Source organism: Anser cygnoides, chromosome 21, assembly GCF_040182565.1.
Source record: "Anser cygnoides isolate HZ-2024a breed goose chromosome 21, Taihu_goose_T2T_genome, whole genome shotgun sequence".
Classification (NCBI taxonomy): Eukaryota; Metazoa; Chordata; class Aves; order Anseriformes; family Anatidae; genus Anser; species Anser cygnoides.
Window position 1 is genome coordinate 2712325 of NC_089893.1, and position 20920 is coordinate 2733244.

General features: G+C 48.3%; 1 long non-coding RNA gene across 1 annotated transcript in view; it reads right to left on the minus strand.

The window, feature by feature from the left end:
* Positions 1-1521: 1521 nt before the first annotated feature.
* Positions 1522-20920, minus strand: part of LOC106039767 (uncharacterized) — a 29892-nt gene continuing 10493 nt past the window's right edge. The window contains exons 2-3 of the long non-coding RNA XR_001209465.3: positions 1934-2103; positions 1522-1665 (exon numbers count right to left, since the gene is read on the minus strand). This is a non-coding gene — a long non-coding RNA (uncharacterized lncRNA). The remainder of the gene's footprint in view (positions 1666-1933; positions 2104-20920) is intronic.

Sequence of the window (20920 nt, forward strand, 5' to 3'; positions counted from 1 at the left end):
ACATGTTTGTACATCAGCGGCACGGAGCACAGGCTGGTGTGCATTTCCCCCCTCCCTGATCTCAGCAGCATTGTCAGAGACGCCCCCGAGTGCCAGCTTCTCCTTCCAGGAGGGTTCATTAAGCCTTGGCATAGCTTGTGCTCTTGTTCAGCCATTGCAGAGCAGGGCATAAAGGAAGTCCCTGAAGGAAAAATGGCCAGGAGCACACCACGGGGAAAACCGAGTGCAGATCAGAGGCAGAATGAAAAAAGACGAGAGCTTATCCCAGCTACGCAGGTGCCTGGCAGCATGTGAAGTGCGAAGTTCATGCTCGGCTGTGAGGCTGGGATCTGCACCACACCTTCATCAACATCTGCCGAGGCATACCTGGGTTCAGTGTTTACATACACATTCTCCTACAGATGTAATCTGGAACAAAAAATGTGCTGTAGAACAGCTAGCACAGCACTGTCACTGAAACAAACACCATGGACGTGGACCAAAAAATCACTCTGTGAACAGCACAGCACCTAGCAAAGCTCCTGCTCTCCACAGCTGCAGTACCTGGATGCCAACAACATAAGTACAAAACTTCATGTGAACTGAACGCCTTATTTCTGCCCGTCCATTAAGACAGGACTTTGTCTGGTCAACAGGATTATGTATTGGTACAAAGCAGCTATGCATCAGCCACTGTGACTATATTATTTAGTGCCTGATAAGATACATGCACAAAATACTGATCGGTTTTCTATCATCTCCAATAATTATAAGCAGAAAGGTTAAGCTCCCAAGTCTGATGAAGCAAGATGAAATATTTTCAGATGGTTTTAAAGAAACCAGCTTATTCCCTAGTGTAACGATAAAGCACAAAAAAAATCTAGCCAGTCTGGCTCCCCTGCCGGTCTAGCCTTTTTACTGTTGGATAATAAGGAATAAGCTATAATTTAGATTTTTTTTTTTTAAACACACAGATCCAATTGAGAAAGAGGGACGAATCATTTTACAGTCTTGCGTCATCTTTTCTGCAGATGAGTCTAATGCACCCTCACCATAAAACTCAGGAACTGTGCCCTCCGCATGTTGTTGTGACAAATTTCAAATCAAGAGGGTGCTTGAATTGGATTTATTACAATTGGGAGACAAGAAATTGTAATCTTTATGAGCCAATGACACAGAGCCTTATAATAAGAGAATGAAGTATCATTTGAAATGTAAAGCAAATTAGATTACCAGGGTCAAATCCTTCTACAGAGACATCATGTCTTCAGAGTGTCTCTTGCGTTTGACATCCTCTTTTCAGGTTTCACATTAGCATTTAAGTGTTTTTTAAATATGCTTAATATTCTTATAGGAGAAAAGTGCCTGCAAAAGTCAAGACATGGAGATCATGGGGATGGGGGGAGAAAGAAAGCCATCAAAATAAGTGCCGAGGGAAGCTACAGGTCTGTCATAAAGAGAAGGCGTCAGAGCTAATGGAGTCCTGGCGGGCACTTCGCCTCATCCCCCGTGATGCTCACGTCCTCCATCCCCCGGGGGAGCTGCTGTCCCCGCGCGAGGGACAGCTCGATCTGAGCGCCTGGCTGCTGGGAGGCACGGGCTGGGGCAGCTCCAGCAGCAGCCGGCTCCAGACAGACATCGCGGTGTGGCAGGCTTTGGGGTTGTTTGTTACATGCATACATGCAGCTGGGGGAAAAAATAAAAAATAAAATAAAAAAAAAGCCCCTTTGATCACATCAAAAGCCATATCTTCTCCGCAGCAAGATGACTCATGGGTGTTGTCTGCCCCACCCAAATACCCAAAAACCCAGCGTGGGCTCGTGTGACAAGGCGTCAGAACACGAGCCCATTGCGGCAATGCTGTCTAACCCTCGTGTTTTGGAAACATTCAAAAACATGCAGAGGCACAGTTTTGCAGAGCAGGAATTGCAGTTTCCTAAACTTAGAAGTTTACCTTTGAGGAGGTGACAAGCAGAGTACTACAGAAGCTGGAAACCAGATGCACCAGTAAGATCTTGCACTCCAACTGCATCGCTACCCGTAAGGGACTTCTCTCCCCTCTGGTATCTGGCTCGTACGACTGGGGTTTGTTGTTCCCTTCAGCATCTCATTTGCTGTGGACACCTAAAGATGCAAGAGGCAGCAAGTCCAAAACCTCAAAGCCAGCCTGAAATGATTAAAATGCTGTGGGTAAACACCTGAGCACACAATGCAAAACTTTGACTGTTCCTCTGATTTAAGAGACTTCATGTCTTAATCATCTGTCAACACCACATGTAACCAACCATGGTACAGAGGAAAGGGCTCCCAGAAGGGATACAAACATCACACATGAAAGGAAAAGTCTTACTCAGCCTAGAGGGAATTTCAAATTAGGTACAACATTACTTCAGCTTTCACTGTCAAGAATGGTTAGATTTTCATTGACTTATTTTGTAACAGTAGGGTTTTCCTTTGAAGAATCCACAAACATCTTCACCTTCAACTCACATTTACTAGCTCTTGCTCATTTTTTGTACTGCAATCGTACTTAAAAGCCACAGTCAGGGGCCAGGACCCCAACTGCAGCAGATGATGTACAACAAACAGGAGTTTACCACTTGCTCGCCCCCAAAAGAGCTTCCAATCACTAAATAAAACAAGAGGAGACAGGTGACTACAGATAATATGGCAAGACAAACCGCTGCCAGCCAGGGTGATCTGCAGCAGTCCCCAGACAGCCTGGCTGCTGTCGAGGTTTTGACAGCCCACGACTGACACGGTCAGAAGCATCCCCACCGCTGATCCACGCCATCTCGCTCCCCGACCGCACGCATCGGCTTGGGCAGGCTGAGGAGGAAAAGTCCCTGCTACCAACCCCTCAAACCAGGACGTGTGGAATGATTCAGAAGAGAGAGAGAGAGCATTTGCTTATGGACAGACAGTAAGCAGGAAAAAAATCACCACCACCACCACCACAATAAAAAAACAGCTTCATCTAGGTGAAGTACAAACAGGAGTGTGTTAGCACTTAAAATTATCAAAAGGAACTCAAAGCTATTTTATTAAGAAAAATGCTTTGTCTGGCTGGGGAAGAAACTGGCTGGCTCATGCTTTGCAAGGGCAAACTGTGGCAGGTTGGTCTTCAAAAGGATTGTGGACTTTGGAAGAAATGATTGTTGTGCTTTCAAATCACCAGCTGGAATGCTGCAAACAACAACGTTTACAGGGCAGCCTCCATCTCTAAGTTACTGCCATTTTCTGAGCACCAGTAGGATGGATGAAATCCAGAAATCCCTAAGCCTGGACACCTGCTTCTCAACTTCTTTACAATTCCATTTTTTAACTGCTTCAGTTACTAGTAGGCACATGCATAAGCGGTGTATGTTCTTACATATGCCCCCAGCAGATGTGTGTACACACACACACATATATACGCACACAGTATTACATATACACACACACAGTGCTTTAAGCATGCATCTTAGCCCAATAATTGCATTTTTTGTAAGCTTGTCCCAACTTGCCGATAGCTACAGAGCAAAACATAATTCGTTAACTCTACTCAGATATTGAAGAACAAAGCTGGAACTCCCATACAATTATGTTTTATCTCAGAGCAAGGTGAAATCATTAGATATTAGTGAGGTGCAGTGGCATAAAAATGATGTGTTAGCGGGGGTTCATTACATTGTATTTTCAGAGCCAGGAAGATCAATGCGTTCATGCATCATGAATTAGTCTCATGCCTTAGTCTTCCCTGCTCTGCGGAAACCCAACATGATCTATTGCCAGCCATACATCATTGTTTCAGCATTGCACATTAATGACAAAGCTACAGTTTCCACTTGTCAAGCTGACCAGCTGCATTTTTCTGCACAAGATGAAAAAATTCAAAGGAGGAGAAAGGGGGTCATTCCTGGGCCAGACTTTGCAGTAAATTTCAACCCTTCAAACCTCTTCTTTTTCTTTAGATCCATCACTTCTATAATCAGTGCGTAAACTTGCCCTCATTGCTTATATCCAGAGCTTGGAAGAGCTCAGGGAAATTAGAAGGATAAATCCATTAAGTGATTTTGATAAATCCCTTTCTGCCACTGCAGAACTTTGCCTTTCCAGGCACATCCCACTGCCTGGGACCCCCTCTGGGTTTGTGCCTGCAGCAGAAAAGGTTCCCATCACTAACTGGCAAAGACCCTTTTAGTCTCTCCCCTGACATGTCAATAAGAAAAAGCCATTTTCCAAAATACCTACCTACCTAAAAGCATCACCTTTGCCCCTCGATTATTCTCTTTCCACACGCTTGGGCCAGGAGATGCTGTCTCCTCCCTTCTGTTTTCCCCTTGCATCCTTTTTGCACTACTTAGCAGGGCAAAATTCAATTTTTCCCTCCTGACTCCAGAAATTTAGTTACAAGTTTGAGTCTTCCCTTTCCCCTCTCAACCACTCAAATGTCTACCACTACATATTGTAATTAATTATGGGAGACACAAGTGAATGAGATAGCAGTTGTTAGGCTTCTCCTGTCTACTGCACTCGAACTGTTCCCAAGATGGTAGCATTAGAGCATCCTGTGTCTTTCATACGCATTTACCACCCACAGAGCAACTCCGAGATGCTATTATCCCCATTTTCCAGGCAGGGCAGTGAGCTAGAGATTAATTTATCCAGTCCCACACAGAAGGTAAGACAATATAACAAATTGAATCTGGGTCTCAGTCACTGAAACTTTCCCTTCTTGTGACCATCCACCCCTGTTCCCCTCAACTTGTTCCATTTGTTCCCTGTGCAAGGACCGTAACCTCTGACGAAGACCAGTTTGTTATTTGATGCAACTTCGTCCACCTTTCTGAACACCAGCCACGATGCTCAGGGAGAAAGGAGATCACCTACGCCTCGAAATAAGAGGCTCTTCCTGGGATTTAACCACTATGGAGGGAACAGGCTAACCCTTCAGCATGGCTCTAGCTAAAAACTTACCGTTTGATCTTCTGCTAGCCTTCTTAAAATTGCAGCTACGTGTGCTCTACAAATACTAAAAGCTGAGGGAGAACCGCCCAGGGTTCTCTCCTTGCCTGCTGTCCCCAGCCCCTTGCCCCCGAGAGGCACGGGGCAGCTGTCCCTCTGCCCCTGACCTCTGCCAGCTTCCAGCTGCTCAGCCAGCACCGTGCTGCCGGGTGCATTCAGGGTGATTTTTTTTTTTCTATGAGACATTGATTAGCAGTGTTTGAAACATGACAATGTGCCAATACTTTCCTTGTTATATGACAGATTACTGCATGGATGCAGGGCTAATGCTGCTCTTTCTCCTTATTTTTCACTAATGCTCGCAAAACAGCTGACAGTTGGCTGAGCTCTTTAGGGCAAATCGTTTCTTTCCTGGCCTCGGCTGCTTCCAAGGTAATGATCCAACTGTGGTTGTGGGGTGAAGCCCCCTTCAGGCTACATTTCAGTTTGTAGGGACTCAACGTGCCTGCGCCTGGAGCACCTGCGCCATCAGCACCAGCCCCTGGGAGGCATGCCCGGCTGGGCGCACACATCCTGCGCACCGGGCGGTGGGGAGACGCTTGCCTCTCCACCAAACCCACGGGGTGGGAGGTGTGCCGGGTCCCCGCGGAGCTGCTTGCCACCAGGTCCCACGCCACTCGATCTCTCGATGCTCAGCGTTAGGCAGGCACACACAGGGCACAAACCAATGCATGTATCCATTCCGGAGGACTGCGGATAGGCCACAGGGATTTAAACAATGTCACCCCTGGTCTGTTGGGCAACCGCAGGTCTCTGACAGGGGTTTGACCACCCACCCCTCGCCGCCAGGAGGGAACCAATGGTCCATCCAAGCCCTCTGCACGCTCCCATTCCTCCCCACAGCCCCAGCTCCTGCAGGCGTTCGCCACCGGCCGCAGGAGCCGAGCGGAGGCTCCAGTGTCCGCGCAGCCCGGCCCCAGCTGCCCACCCAGCGGCCGCCCTCGCCTGGGCTATTGACAGCGAGCGGAGCCTTTCAGTGGCTCTTTGTTAGTTTTAAACAATGGCTGTGGCCAGTTCTATTTTCGCTTCCTCTACCCCGCTTTTCCCTTCTGTACAGGGCTGGGGCTTTTTTTTTTTTTTTTCCTCTCCCCAAATCAATGGGCTCAGAGTGTGTCGTACTCAAAGTGACCTTTCAAATACCAGCCAGAGACAGGTCACCACAAATTGTGCTCTCCACCCCCGCAGAACATGAAAGGCTTTTCATTTCTGTCTGAAGGGCTGGGGAAGAGCACGGCTGTGTTTCGAGGACATCCACTTTGAGCCTCGTCCTGGCATTAGCAATAAATGGTGGCTTCCTGCCCTGAGAGGCAGAGCTGCCCTGATATGACTGTCAGCATTATCTGCTGCATCCGGATTTTTGGCCACCCTATTTTTGTGCTTTGAACAGCAGCCACAAGACAAAACTGAAATACTGACATCTGAAAGCCAACAGGACTGCATATGAAAACCCAGACAAGCCTGACTTTTGAGAGCAGGGTGTCTCTGCATGGGGTAGGCAAACATCCCACTGAACGTGCTTGTTGGGAAAGGCATCTTTGGAAGTGTAGGAGCCCATAATCAGGTAGGCATTTGGTGTGCAACAGAAACCAGAAATGCTGCTTTCTTCCCCACCAGTAAATAACTCACAAGCACCACTAAATTCCTGCGTCTGTTACGACTGTTTCAGAGCATCGTACCACACGTTACACAAGCACAACATTTAACACTGTATGCCCTCTGTTTCCAGGGCAAGGAAGAAGCAAGGAAAAGTCATTCTCCCAGACCCGACAGAACTTAAAACAGAAGCAATTTTTAGTTAACGCTTCCTGGGTGAGACCAGGCCCAGCTTTCTGGCTTAGGCCAAGGAGCAGGACCCACGCTGCTGAAGAGTGGCAGCACAGCGGCGGTGGGTGAACGGCAGCAAGGAGGGGAGCACACATGCAGGGCTCCACGTTCAGGCGGGACCCCAAAGCATTCATTCTTGATAAAAATGAAGATTTGATTATGGACGAAGGCAGAAGCCTGCAGTGCAAATAAGAGCTGATTTCCTCCGGCAGAAGCGCAGTAAGTGCGAGGTGTACTTCAGAGGACGGGGTCGGGACACAGGGTAAAGGTTTGCTCCGCAGGGTTAAGCGCTGTGTTTATACAGCTGGCCGAGGAGAACAAAGCCGGCAGCACGGCCGCTTGCACCCCAGCAGGCAGGAGGAGCCGTGCTGCATGCGCCGCGTGCTCCCGGGGAAGTGCCCACAAATCGCTTCTGTTTCTTCAGGCCTCGTCACCAGTGAGCTTCATCCTTTCCAAACGCAAAGAGGGAGTCTGCACAACACTAATGGTGCTCTAAAATGTCCTCTAGTGGGGCATCATAGACTGCCCATACTAAATGAATTCAACTGCGATTAAGTTCTTTAACAAACATTCAAATACCCCTTTTCCTAGGATGCAGAAAGAAATATTTCAAAGAACACTGCTTACCATTAGTGTTGTGCTGACTTCTGCTTTCCACACTGTCTGTACCGAAGGGTCAGATGACTATTGCTACTGCAATTTTGCAATGGCAGAGGCAGGCACGTGAAACAAGGTCTGGGAGTTGATGCTGGGAGTGTGAGCGGTGATGCTTCACACTTCCATGCTGCCTTTTCCCACCCTTCTGCACCTCATCCTCCCCACGGCCCCCAGCAGCCCTGTGGGATCTTTGATCGCCATTTACCAACAGGACATCTGGAAACTGACACTGCTGCCACGCAGAAACAATAATATTTTTATATTATTGTTTTTATAACTTCAAAAACCAAACACACAAATGGGTACATAACTACTTAACAACACCTCAGTCCTCTTCTGGAGTCTAAGTGTTACATTGGGTCAGCTCACAGTGCTCTCAAACTAATGCACAGACCAGAAAAGAAATACAAACTGTCCAATGGCAGAAGTTTAGAAATATATCGATGCAGCCATTGGTTCTCCATAGTAAGCATACTGCTCTTATTCCAGAGAAAGAAAGCCATCTTCCATTCTGCCTGGGGTGATTTTTTTCTATTTTTCCCCCAAAAGATATTCAGTCTAGCATTTTTTGCAGCATTTAAGGATTTTCTTGCTTTCTCGTACACAGAGCTTAAATGAGTAGCTTGCTAATTATTTATTTGATCATTTAGGCTTATAATATCTACAAACAGGTTTCAATTTTCTCAGATTTTCTCATTATTGGGAATTATTCAGAAAGTCACTATGTCACTACAAAGAAATCAATGGCTTTGATCATATTCCTTTGCAACTGTTCAATGTTTACTACTTAAGCTGTATTAAATTACAAGTGGCTTCAAAGGTCGGGGTCTTATCTTGGCTTATTTGCTGGGAGAATTGAGGAATCACACATTTAAACCCAAGACTTGTCTGACTTGTTAGCAGCCAGCTACCAAAAGCAAACACGTTAAAGACAGCGCAGGGGAAGGAAGGTCTGTGCTCGGCAGGATGGCCAGCCTGCAAGGACATTCCCAGATCACAGCACCGACGGTGCAGGGCGATGAGCAGGGGATGGGCGGCGAATGCTCACCACGCACCCTGAGGGCCCTGCTCCGGCCCCACGGCTCACAGCGAGCAGCCAGGCCCAGCAACAGAGCCCCAGGTTCTCTGGCAGAACAAAAGGAACCGTACCATGGCTACGAGTAAGCCATTTCATGAAATCTGGCCTGTTCCAGTCTGTCTTGAAGCCACTGCTTATTTTTAACAGCTTCTCCCCCACCTTTGCCTTGCTCCTTATCTGCTGGGCCAGCAGGACACCTCTCCCAAGACAACACACTTCACTGGCATATGGCATTGGGCACGAAATACCTATTTTTTGGATCCAGCCACAGCTGAAACATACTCACGCTTCTGCACTCACGCCCTGGGGCCACTCGGTCCGTAAATCAAACAGGAGATGAAAAATCCCCAAGGACAGGCTCCGAAGCAGCATCTCACAGCAGTGCTGCTAGCCAGCAGAGCCTGCTCTGGACACTTTTCCTACTCCAAAGCCTCTGGGAACACGGGCTGTAGCACAAGGTACTACAGCACTCTATAAATATTTAAAAGAACAAAAACCAGTCTTCATTTTGGCAGAGACCTGGCTCTCATTGCAACGCAACCCCATCCTCTCCTTTTGCTGGGCTGGGATTCCGGCCACCCTGCATATTTTGAATTAATGTGGGTGGCTTGCCTGCCTCCCTCGCAGTGCTTAGCCTCAGGAGTGAGTCATCGCAGGCCACCGAGCAGGGATGAACTTCTACCTTTGTTTTCCAGTACACCTCTCCAGCTTTTGTATTTGATTTTGCTTCCATTGCTGCATGTGATGCTTTTGTGGACAGAAGTGCACAGGCTTTGCTTGCCATGAGAGATCCTTCACAGCACTGATTTTGACTGAATGTTGGAGGAAACAAATTCTTTTTTCTTGGGCATTGTGTTAAAAATACCTTCACCTCCACAAGGAGAAACTGCCTATCCCTGGCTGGTGTCTCTCTTTTAGACCCTTAGTGCTGGTAGTTAAAAGGAACAAAAGTGTAAGTATAAATTGAAGGGACACTGCTGCAAGTGAGCTAAATATAAGTGCCCCAGGAGCAGCATTTCCCAGTTCAGGAGTTGTTTGCTGCTAGCTTTCTCCTCCCCCTCTAACAAAAGATCTCTTTCAAAAGCCTCTTAAAAAGTTCCAATGAACACTTACAGCATATGGTCAAAGGGGACAAGATGAGGACTGTGACATACAATTTCTTTTCTCCTAAGTGCCTAAAAAAAGATACATTTTACTGACCGCGTTTATGAATGCTGCTACACAGTCTTAATGAGGCTTAATGTAGGACGGACAGCCCGAAAATCACATTGAGCCAACAAATGAGAGACATGATTAGCAAACTCTAAACTTGAAGGATTTTAAGCACTTTTGACCAGGCATTTTATTTCAGCACAAGATGTATCCAAGAGATCTATTATGCTTGTCAGCCAAAGCCAGGGCTGCAGAGGAAGAGTTAAGTGATGCCCAGTGACACTTGCTGTAATCAGATTTTCACATTGTTTGAATAGATACAGTTTCTGAGCTCTCCAGCTGTCCTGCCTCATAAGCAAACAGATCTTCCTAATGCAGGCGGGCTGCAGCTTTAACTTAATATTCAGCCAGGCACGGGAGCGCAGCCTCAGCCCGAGCGGAGCAGGGAGCACCCCAGGGGCACGGCTCACACTTAATGGGAACCAGGTCCTCGGAGCTGCTCCCCCCCCCGCCCTGCTCCCCCAGCTCTGGGCCGTCACTCGCCATCGATTTCTGTAGGGATGGTGCAAAAAGCTGTAGTTCAAAGTCAGTAGATGCTCTCCCTAATGCAGCCAAGAGCTTTCACTACCAGACAGAAAAAAGATGCATTGGTTCGTAAGTGGTAAGGGCAGCCGTAGCCTTCCCAGAGCGCCTGTCTCAGAGGGATCTGCTTCCCAGCCACTTTTCTGAAGTCAACAATTTGTAAAAAGGTTCAGTCTAAAATCCATAAGTCCTTTGCTCATACGCAGGTTAGTGATTTCTCCTTCCTCTCTCCCAGACAAAGAGCTCACTGGAAAATAGTATTTACTAAACACGCACATTTGTTACCCAACATGTTCATATCTCCAGGAAAGCTCAGTGGCACAAAGCAAACCCAGGACTATTAAGTGAAAAATTCATGAACGCTGTGTGGAAGCAAAGACTATTCCAAGAAGAAAGAAGATCCTGGCTTTGCTGTGAAAACAGTGGTCAGAGAAACAGGGACAGAGAAGCAGAGGCAGCGTTAAGGATAAGGAGGAGGTGATGTTTTCCAGCAGCTCAGCAGGCAGCTGAGAACCAGGACTGCCGGACTGCGGATCGAAGCCATCACTGAGTCACTGAGCAGGCACCTTTGTTTCATTTAAGCGGCTAAAAGGGAACAATAAGCAGCACTCGTGCCTGCAGGGATGTTCGGCAGTTGCCAAGGGCCCCGGGTGAGAGGCACTACAGAAGCACAGGAGTGCAGCTCTGAGAAAATACAATATTTACAGATGATGTCAGGATGGGGGCATACAATGAGAATCCACGAGGAGCTGGCAATACATCCCTGCTGTTGATGCAATAAAGTACATAAGCCCTTATTTTTCTTAATTATTCCTGATATTTCACCTGTCATGTTGTCAGCTTCCTCAGAGAGCAACGATAAATAGTGCTTCTCATCTCACATCCTTAGGGAAAGCTTGCTATTTATTCCTGCGATGGGCAAGACATCATGACTAATTAGGAAAAATGGTAGCCCCCTTGCACCCAAGCAGGAGAAGTGTGTCATCAGTCTCCTTTCTCAGGGAGACTGTTGGTTTTTCTCCATGGACGTTCAACAGCTGCTCCAAAGGCATTTGTTAACGGCAGCTTGGGAGTGGGAAGGGATGGAGAAAGGGTTCCTTGCTCCCCTGGGAGCTCGAAGTCCCAAGTCTTAAATAAGGGAGACGGTGATCCTGAAACCATAGCATAACTTGGTTTTCTGTTAGATAAGCGGTTGCGCTATCAGATGTCCTGCCCAAGGAACAAGCTGTTTTAAAGAGGGGCATCCCTCCATCCCCAGTTCCGAGTCCCTTGCAGAGGAAGGAAAATCACCCCCTGTCCTCCTGCCATAACCCCCAGACCGGAGCACATTTTAAGCAGTGGTACAATTTGCTCCTCCTCTTCCCCTGCCACCACACACACTCTGATCATAACAAAGTAATTGAGATCAGTGCTGGAGAGGACAACCCATTTGGGAACAGCAAATACTTCAGATTAAAAGTAAGCAAAATTAATTTAGAAGTTGCTATGACCACAGAAGAGAACAACAGTTGCTATAACTCTTAGATCTATGCTAAGCAGCAAATGGGAAGGCAACTGTCTTCCCCTCCCTTCTTCCCCCTATCCAAAACCAGATGTGGATTCAAATTCACACAAATGACTCATTCATAGAGGGGCCAAATCCTGCTACAGATGAACGACCAGGGCTCGTCCAGCCCTGCATCACTGTGGCTGGGGAGAGTAGGGAGAAGGGTGTCCTCGCTCCTCAAATCACCGCGACAGCGCCGGCTTGTTGCAAAGCAGTGGGGTGTTGTTGAAGTCTGTTCCTACTGACAGGCAATAAGGGCTGGGCAGAGCTGGAAGTCTTTATGTTGGGAAAACTAATGAGGACAAAACTCCTATTGTCACTGTCATGTCAGAGAGCATTGCCTAGGATTTTTGCAATCTATTGCACACTGTCATGTTGGGTGAAAGTTATTTGTTTGCAAATTCTACCTCTGGGCACCAGCCCGTTCTAAATAAGCTGTCAGACTTAACCAAGGCAGCTAACAAAATAAAAGAGGTGTGTGGGGGGGGTAAACTCCTAATAAATTGATGCAAAATAAAAAAAAAAAAGTTGGCAAATCTCATAACTCGAAGAATAAAACCACACACACACAGAGGCAAGCAACGCAGCCACCCTCCTCGCTTCGGGCTCGTCACTGGCAGATGAGCAAGCCAGGAGCAGCACTCGAGCCCCGCGCACGAGCTGGTGCACAAGCAACACTTGATTAACTGGGAGAGTGCCAGCCACTGTTACAGGGGCGAAACAGGGTGTAGCAAGCCTCCTGCGTCAGTGACTCATTTATCCAGGATTTATCTTGGATAACGTGCCAAGGCTGCCAGCTTTGCCTGTATTCCCACCCGTTCTGCTCTGGGCTCGTGGCCATGGAGCGCGCTGCTACCGAACAGCACGGGGACGAGCGGCTTCTCCCTGCAGCCCCAGGAGCGACGCTGGGCCGGGAGGGAGGGGACGTGGACAAGAAAGCACTGGAAAGCAGGAGAGAAAGCGGTGTAGCAATCTCATTTCATCACCAGCATTGTCCTTCCAAAAGGAAGTGGAATTGTGCTGCTGCCGCTCCCCTTTACCAGCCAGAGAGCTGCTCGCTTCGCACGGGAACTGCCGTGACCAGCGATTGTATCCACGGGTCCTGGGAGCGTGGGTTAAGGACTGACATAACTCGGCTGTGATTCCGTCACATTTGTGCCGAGAGGAGCTGAGGGAGCACGCACGTCGCTGCGCTGGGGAGGACGTGTGCTATCTGCTGGAGCGCAGGGTGGAGGAAGAGAGCAACGCACCCGCCGCACAACTGAGCGCCGGGTGGGATGCTGATAATCTGATTCTTGATACTGTCCTTGTCCATTTACAAGCCGCAGACAGATTTGCACATGGGGTCCCCCACATTAGACATTTGGCAGTCGGCTGAGGAGCAGCTCTGTTACATGGCAACAGTCAGCAGCTTTCGGCCGACCGACCCCCCCTTACAGCCAGGCTCTGCAGGCACCCGGGCACCCATCCAGACAGACCAACGCAGGAGCCTCATTCCTTCCAACCTTCAGTGAATGTCATCACACGTCCTCCCCCTTTTTTCTCACCATGATTTTAGGCTCAGCGCTGCTTCCCATATGCCACCAACGTTCCCCATTCATAAAACTCCGCACCGAAGTCACAGCTCTGTAGACACAAAGTTTACAGAAAGAGACAGGCATCAAGCTCTGTCTGCCAAATATTTGCCAGAATCCGTGAATCCTCCAAGACCAGAGAGAAAAAACTGAAACAGCCTCCTCAGAACTGAAGTCTGGGCAAAAGGCAGGAAGATGTCCTCTCTGGATCTGTCACACTGCCACCTTAAAAGCAAGCTGGGACAACAGATGTATGGGCCTCATTGCAGGATCAGATCACTCACTGCCTTCCATTTCTCAGGGTCAGAATGGCAATTTGTCATGTTCGGCACCACGCATCCGACCTACGCACAGAGCGCAGTGCAAACAAAGCTCCCGGAGGCAGCAGAAGGCAAAGAAACAGTTTCTCCCTTAGGAGGGGGAAAGAGGGGAGAAAAAAAAAAATCAGAAAGACCTGACCATCCAGCATCCACAGGCACTTCTCAGCTCAGCAGAGGCTGAAACAATTCCTGCTTGCAGATACAGTTTCTTACAGGAGCCCAGTAAATTAAATTAAAGCTATTTACTCTGTATTTACAGGCTTACAAATAAATCTCAGAAAGCATTTTACTGAAAGAGGCGGGGGAGGAGGACAGGAAAAAAGCATTTTCTGGGCCAAATATAATAAACAAGGCCACAAACCTCCTCATGATTACTTATTAGCTAAGGGAAAAGGGAGCTGAGAGTTGGTATGGTTGGAATAATGCTACACAGAGTGGAGGAGCACAGCATTTCTTTCTCATTTGCAGGTAACAAGAAAGAAAAAAGCAAAATGTTCTTTTTATGTAAGGGAAGAGCTCTCCTGAGCCCACATCTTCAGCCTGTATTTGCACTGCTACCTTCATTTTAACTGAGTGCTATGGGTCAATGGGAACCCTTTCAAGTTATAACTGCCTGATCCGCCCAGCCTATAATGGGAAGCCGGTGGGGTTTGTTTGATTTTTTTATTATTATTATTATTATTTTATTTTTGTTTAAGTGGCTGATTGAGTTCTTTTTGTTTTGTCTGGTGTGTGTTACACAGTGTAGCAAGGTGCATTAGTCAGGAAAATCAATGGTGGTTTCGAACATGAAATTCGCAGGTGAGCCTGCGGGCTGAGGTGGGAGGCACAAAGGTCTCTGGGGCAGGGATGGGGACGAGGAACCAGCAGGGCAGAGCCACCTGCAGGGTCCCGGCTGCCCTGACACGAGGTGATGCCCAGCACGGTGTTAGTGGGAGCAGGACGGAGCCTGGGGTGCCAGGGGGACCAACTGCCCTAGCCGCTCTGTCTAAACCCAGACGTTTGAGTCCTGAGCAAGCCTTATATCTTGGAGGTGTGAGTTTAACGTGCAAACACATCGTGCGTTATTCCAGTCCTGGTGTCTGTTAGAGGCTTTGAGCTGCTCCTGGTCGTGCCCCAAAAGCCCTGCTCCACAAGTCCAGGGCTGAGGTTTGCACTCTTTTATCCTCCTTTTAATACACGGAGAAGACAAAGGACTGAAGCTTTTTTAAAATGCAAATATCAAGACTCACCATGCTTGCAGTTTCACTGCAATATGATTTTTCTTTCCAGACACAGACTGACATTGATGTTTACCAGACAAGCAGCAGCAAGCCCATGCAAGCGTCGGACTGAGACACGTGCTGCACTGCCAATCTCTCCCATCAAGGGCCACAAAGACCAAACCCGCAGCACCAGCCTGCAGCCAGGACACTAGTGCACATACTCAGGGCATGACGCAATGAAATTTAAGCCGTGCATCTAAACTTAAAGCTTGTAAATGATTAGCCCTCCTCTAACGAACCTCTGCTTTGCTGGTGAGGCATTAACCAACAAATGTACGGCCTTCGCTGACTCCAGGCAGCTCCTTACTCCTGCATTACTGTGTTTCCCAGGAAATCAGAGATTAAAAGCTATTTTAAAGCTACTGTTCACAGACTTCACCTAAAGTACATGGCAGCAGATGACCCCATGGTGACCGAGCAAGCTGTTATCTGAGACTTGCTTACAAATACAGTATTTTCCTCTTTTTCTGAGGCTTACTCCGGTGTCAGAGCTGTACTGGGGCCCATCCTGCCTGAATCCACGTGCCAACCTGCCAGCCCAGCAGCATTAACCCTGCCTGCCACCTCAAACTCCTTCTGGTGCAATTCTGACCAGGGGAACCTATTCTTCCTCTCTTCCCTCGATCAAACCTTCTCATATTTCACATCAAACCTGCATATATTTCACAACACACTGTGAAACACCTGGCCAGCTGTCTGTGCACAGGACATCAGAACAACGCCCGTCCACACTGCGCAGCTGCTTCATGCGAGAAGGAATTCTGCCAAGAAATTCTCGCGGCTCTGCTGTGAGCCGTGTCCCAAAAACCTTAGCCCTCTCTCTCCTTCAATTCTGGTAGGAGTGTGAACTCAGCTAAATCGATCGATTCCAAGCTTTCAGTACCAGGCTGCTCACCATGCCCTGTTTTCCTTTGAACATTTTTCCCCCCTGAAAAAGAAGTCAGGCTAATCTATAAAAATATTTTGGATGCAGTTTTGCAGCCCCGGATTTCTGCTTTTGTCTTGTCCTCTCCGATTGACACAGGTGTCTACGAATAGTTCACATTTGATACCGGTATCATTAATAAAGACGTAGCAGGCACTGCTTGGTGCTTCACTGCATGCACAGCGAGATGTCGCCTCTTTAAACCTACACCTCCTTTGTTGCAGAGCACCGAGGCTCTCCGTGTGGGTTGTGCAGGGAGCTCTCATCTGGCTGGGGATGTTTGTTAATCAGGCTGGTGTCTGCAGTGAGGTAGTGATCCGTTTTGGTGATAATTAGGCTCCAGTAGCTATGTCTTCAGGCAACTGTGGTGCAGCTGAACTCTTGTTGCTGCAGCTGCTGTCACTGGGCAGGGGTCTGAAGCACAAACCCACAAAGCGGGCACGTGCGGACAGTGCCAAGGAGGAAACCTGCACATCTGCACTCAGAGCCAGAATTGGTTCACCAGCAAGAGTCTGAAGGGGAGGGTGATGAGGAGCAGCACGTTTCTCCCTCTGCATAAAGCAGCAGCTCTAGAAGTGCAGGGCTGGCTGCGGGGCTGCTCAGCCGTCCCCCAAAGGTAGCCGGGAAGCAGAGGGAGCAGACCGAGGGCTCCCCATCCTACAGCATTAAGTCCGTCAGTAGAAAACACTTGGCACCCACGCATTCCCTGGATGAGCTCAGCACATTCAGTAGCACTAAAGGGCTTGTTAAGCAGTCCCCAGGTTTTATGCTGACTTCTCCTACGGCTACTCCAGATGGAGGCCGAGTTGGCACCTGCGCTAAAAATGCAGCATCACTCTTGGCTTCTAACTCCATCAACCACCATCAGCTCGTTTGCTTGTCACAGACCCCTCTGTGAGTCAGGCAGCCCGTACGGGCTCAGAGACAGCACAGACACATGGCACAAAGCTGGTGAGCAGCCGCCGGACTGCTCCTGCCCCGCCACTGCTCCAGCTCCAAGCTTGTGCCTGGGCATTGCCTCCCAGCTGAGCTCTTGAAACCGATTCTCATTTATTCATTCCCTGTTAGAGGGTAAATAATATGCTGCCACAGCATTCCCTACACGTGCATAAGGGCTGATTGTTTATCACACTTGCTAGCATTTAGGTTCATTTCCTCTGCAAGGAGGAAAGGCGGTGACCCTAAGCGCTTGTACCCTGGGGTGAAGGCATGAGACCCAGGCACCATCACAAAGGGATTTCCAGCAGAGACATCTCAAGTAGGAACATGCAGAGAGGAGAAATTAACATTTCTACAGGAGAGACAGCTATGGGGCTAGAGATCTCCCCCAGATTTTCAGATGCGAAGCTCTTTCCGCACGCGGTGCATGCATAATGCGGTGTGTGGGATTCAAAGGCCCCGCTGCACAAGGTGTTGCACAGAAGAGGCTGATGAAGAGGTTGTAATCCAAGCTTAAGGACAAACAGCTGGTGATTAAACAACAGATGGGAAGGAGGGAAAAGGGGACAGATTTCTTTCCCCTTCCTGTCTCCCCTTCTCCCCTTCCCTGTTTTTTTTTTTTTTATTTACCTTTTAATATATTCCATTTCAGAGGCAGAATGCAGAAGAGAAGGGAGCCCTCCCCCTCCCCCAGACAAACACTTGAAAGAAAAGAAAGGTTTAATTTGCACAGATGTTAGGGAATGGAGCATTTCCAACAAAATGTTATAGCCTTTTGGGAAAACATTTACTTATAACTCTTCCTACCTCTTCCCCAAATCTCTGAGAAAGGTCAGAGATCCCCAAATCTGTGACAATTCTCCCAGGCAGAGGTAAGATCTGTCCTAGCAAATACATTTTGCCCCAAGGAGCCCAGCTCTTTCAGCCCTCAGACCTCATCGTTCAAGAGATTTTAGCTTCCAAAAGAGCACAGAAGGCTTTCCTCATTTTCAAATCTGCTCATCTGTAGTAAACATCAGCACTGCAGTAAGAAAAAGGGCTCAAACTCTGCAAGAGGTAAGAATCCTTAAAATGAATGTCAGGTACCACTCCTCTCCCTGCACCCCTGCTGGGTGGGAGGGAGGGAGGCTTTTCTCTTTTCGGTTTCACAAGAAAGGAGGAGAGTAAAGTCAGCAGTAATTTTAGTTATGTCCCCCCCCCTCCCCCCTTTTTTTTAAAAAAAAAAAAAAAACAAGCCAAAAAAAAACCAGGAGACCTCCTGTGCAAATGAACACTATAATAAAGTATGCAAGACAGGCTTCCCTTTGGAAATGGGAGATTAAAGTACAAGGATCACATGAACACATGCAGAAAGCAAGGCTGCTGCTTCTTCCCCAATTATTGTGCACTCTCTGCTCTATTTTGTTGACCTCGCACATTTCAATCAGGTTTCAGCACACTCTGCCTTCACCTGCTATGAATCAAAACCTGGAGGGCTCAGATCTCACTGCAAAGAAACTCTTTGATAAGCTTGTTATGGATGCTAGACAGCTCTGGTTTGGTAGGGTGCTTTTGCAGAACACCATTGCAAATTTATGTCGTCACCCCCAAAAGTTGCAGGATTTACTTGGCAGCATGTGTGAAGGTAAGGGAGCTGAAACTCTGCCTAATTTGCTTCAGCAACAAAAGACTGGAGATGAGAGCACTTCCCACCAGCAACTGGACCAATGAGAATAGTTGCTTAAGCCTGATCTAAAAATCAAAACATGGAGAAAATGGGGCACTCTGGGGAAGGTTAAAGCCAGAAACATATGGAATTTCTACCACATTTGGGTTGTCAAGCAGCCAAGGATCTCTTTTGCTGCTGCTTACTCTTAAAGGCTTTAAAGAAACATTCATCCATATGTAGGGCATTTAACAACACGGCATGGATCGTGCCTCGAACGCTGGATTAGGAGCTGAGCAGGCTGGCACCCAGGCCCTGCGTTCTGGATGCGTTTGCCTGAACGCAACCGAAGCAATCAGGTCCCGAACACAGACAGCTCCCGTCCCAAGGCCATTTGCACCACCAGAGTAAGGGCTGCCAGCCTGCACGCGGAGCACTGAGATTCACTTGTCCTCCCAGCTCAAGCACTGGTCGATTTGCTAGCCCAGGCAGCAGTTCACTTTACCATCATCCACTACTAATGCCCCACTTTCCAGTAAAACATCAAATATTCAATATATTGAATTGTGTATACGCATGTTGTCAATTTGCATAACAGGAATCAGTTACTGGAGGCAAATAAGCATTCCACAGGTCTTGAGGGTTTTTGGTTTTGTTTTTACTTTTTTAGTTGCTAGCAACTTAATTCTCCTATTTAGCCAGCTTTTCACAGCCAACTCTCCTGCTCCGCTGAGTAGCAAAGGGAGGGAGATAGAGGCAGCATCCTGATACCCTCCCAAAGCTCCTCCACCTCCTGCATACAGAGGCTCCTTTAACCTGGCTTCTCCATCCTCCAGCAGTTTTTCCCCCTCTGCCCAGAGAGAGATTCTTGTGGAGACCCACCTACTCTAGCCTTTGGTTGAAAGTGCAATGGAAATAAAGCACACGCCCTTCAAAAGGCTGCTGTGACACCACCACCACAAACATTTTCCAAGCACCAGCCCCCTCCCAGGTACTGAGAGGCATTACATTTAAGGAACTTCAGTGTTTACATCCTGAACTTGGCTGCTCTGTGGACAGACACCCTCACAAGTCAGGCCAGAGCTCTCACATCACAAAAACCGCTGGTTAATCACTGACCAGACACTTCCTTCTGAACAAGCGGCATCACTCCCCCAGGTTCCCCTTGCAGGTCTCACATTCCCGCTCAGGGCTGTGGAGCTGAGATCACAGCCTGGGACGGAGGGCTGCGGGGCACGTCCTCCCAGCTCCAGGCAGCTGGGGGCCCTGGGCTCCCCCGCTTCAGACTTCCCTGCAGAATACACCTGCCTGGACCGCACTGTTTATTCTGGTGAGCTTTACCTCGCCAGCCCCAATTTCTACTCTGCACTTAAAAACGCTAAGCGTAAAGCCATGAAGGGTTATAAATACCCAGAGTGCAGCCTAATTATAGCCGTGGGTTTCAGAGAATTTAGACAAACAGCATCCCAAGGGCTGGACTGCTCTGCTTGAGCACTTGGGCGGACACATCACAGGTGAAGCCCTCTTATTTCTCACATGCACGAATTTATCCTCAGGCCGAATGTTATTGCTGCTGTACTAAAACATGACGTCAATGTGAGGCAGGAAAAGCGCAAGCATACACATGGAAGGCAAAGAAAGAACAAGTAATTTGAAAAATTATGCTCATCGTGAGAGCTCTTCAAATAAAAGTATCTTGCAGAAGACAGGAAAATGTTTTGTGTGGGGAGGTGAGACGCGGTGCTTTTGCCTGAGGATGCTCAAGCCAGCAGGCCTGGGCTCTGTGCACATTTGGGTGCCTCCAGGCACCATGCCTTGGGCAGGGGTGCAGGATGCTGCTCAGTGCTCTGGCATGGGCTGCCCTCCCTCCTTTCACCACGTCCTTGTAGCCTGGAAGACCTTTGGCAGGGCCTTTCCCATCCTGCATTTATAAAGGCGGGCAGCAAGTCTGGGAGAACAAAGCCACCAGCTGACGCTGGGGAAGCAGCAGCTCTCCCCTCTCCTTTGCCACTGTCCTGCTGCAGCTGGGGCAAAGCTTTGTGCCCAAGTTTTCCCCCAGCACAATTTTATTTCCTGTCTTCTTCTGCGAAGTGTTTTGAGACCTACTTAAGTTAAGTGCCAAGTAGGAAATACTTCACTGATAACACAGGAACGTTTTGACCCAGCATCCGCCGACAAGAGAGGTGTCATATTCCTGTACTGCCGGGGTGCTCCCTGATCCAAATAAATCGGAAGCGGGCCATATTGAGTCTCACTGCAGCTTGGCTCATTGGTCTTGTCCATCTGCACAGCTCCAAAAGGAAAAGACGCCTTCTCAAGCTGCTGTACATCTTTGTGCAAAACCCTTCCTGATTTTTCAAGCTGCTTCCCTGTGCCTTCCCTCAGGGTCTCTCTACATACCACCCATGCCCAACAGCAGGGTGTTTA